At 39.1% G+C, this 1,583-nt stretch overlaps 1 protein-coding gene across 1 annotated transcript in view; it reads right to left on the bottom strand.

Annotated features, from left to right (window-relative positions):
* Positions 1-1,583, bottom strand: part of NSUN7 (NOP2/Sun RNA methyltransferase family member 7) — a 123,193-nt gene that overhangs the window by 19,862 nt on the left and 101,748 nt on the right. The gene's annotated exons all lie outside the window — the stretch shown is intronic.

Raw genomic sequence — 1,583 nt, 5'->3', positions numbered from 1 at the left:
TATACTCCTTAGAACAATCAGCCATGGGAGATCAGAAGGGCAGCATTTGCAAAGGGCGAAAACTGAGAGGACAGGAATGCATAGGAAAGAAGGACACAAGGAAAAGGCAACCACAGGGAGGAAGTGGTAAGAGACCTATTAGGTCATGGGAAGTGAAATCAATGTCATGAACAAATGTGTATGAAGTGATGAACGGAATACGAATTTGCTCTGTGAACTTTCACCCAACTCACAATAAAAAAAAAATTGTGATTGTCGTTTCTTTTGAAAGCATCCCCAGTAAACAGTTATAAAGCTTGAATATATTCTCTCCAATCTAAACTTAAATGCCAAACTAATCCAGAATATGAATCAGTCTGTGTATCTTTTTAAAGATGTGACTACTTATTACTTGGGATTTTTATACTATAATATGGATTAATCAGGAGCTCTGGTGGCATAGTGCCTAAGGCATTTGACTGCTAAGCAGAAGGCTGGTGGTTCAAACCCACCATCCACTCCTTGGAAGGAAGGTTGGGCAATGTACTTCTGTAGTGATATCACCTTGGAAACCCAACGAAGGGTAGCTATAAGTCAGATCCAACTCAACAGCAGTGTGTTTGGTTTTTTTGGTTTTATGGATCAATCATTAATAATGGCTTACATGAAATAAAATCTAATGAAACAGAATACAGATACTCCTCCACTTTTGCCATATGGCATTCTTAGAAATCTTATTTTTGACAAATCAACGGTGACACATTCCATGTTCACAAATTTGGTTATATACCTGCAATAATCTTTTTTGCCACTAGATAGTGATTTAGCTAATGCCTTGTTGAGAAGTTTTGAGGACATGGTTGGCAGCCACTTAGAATCCAAAAAACTAAACCCGCTGCCATCAAGTTGATTCTGACTCATAGAGACCCTACCAAAACCAAACTCAACTGCCGTTGAGTCATTTCCGACTCATACTGACCCCTCCTTGGGTTTCTGAGGCAGTATCTCTACAGAAGTAGATTGCCCAGTCTTTGTTCTGAGGAGTGGCTGGTGGGTTTGAACCACCAGCCTTCTGCTTAGCAGTCAAATGCCTTAGGCACTACAACAAAGTAAAACTACACTACAGTGTTTCCAAGGCTATAAATCTTTAGGGAAGCAGACTGCCACACCTTTCTCCCACAGAGTGGCTGGCGGGTTTGAACTGCCAACCTTTTGGTTAGTAGACAAGCACTTTAACCACTGCACCACCAAGGGTCCTTCAGCCACTTAAAGGAACTACTAAATGAGGAAGTAAAGTCAGCAAGAAAGGAAATAGAAGTGTGACTAACATTGCACTTGTAAAATAGCACAGGGAGGATATAAAATTAAAAAGAAAGAACAAAACATGCATATTAAGAACATACTTAAGAATTATAAGAAAAGTTCAGAACACAAGAAGTACATAAAAAATAAGAGAGATGTTTTAAAATAATTGGTTGTCACAGCCTTAAAAAACTAATTGGTGTCATATATTCTTAGATCCACTCCCTTCCTTGATGTCAAAGGTTCAGACTGTAGTAATGCCATTCTTCCTCTCTATCCCTAGTTTGTTGTTAAGTGCCGTC

Source organism: Orycteropus afer, unplaced genomic scaffold (genome assembly GCF_000298275.1).
Source record: "Orycteropus afer afer isolate SDZICR_OR568_19922 unplaced genomic scaffold, OryAfe1.0 scaffold00176, whole genome shotgun sequence".
NCBI lineage: Eukaryota > Metazoa > Chordata > Mammalia > Tubulidentata > Orycteropodidae > Orycteropus > Orycteropus afer.
Note: the sequence above shows the minus strand (reverse complement) of the source record. Positions and strands in the feature narration are given on the sequence as shown.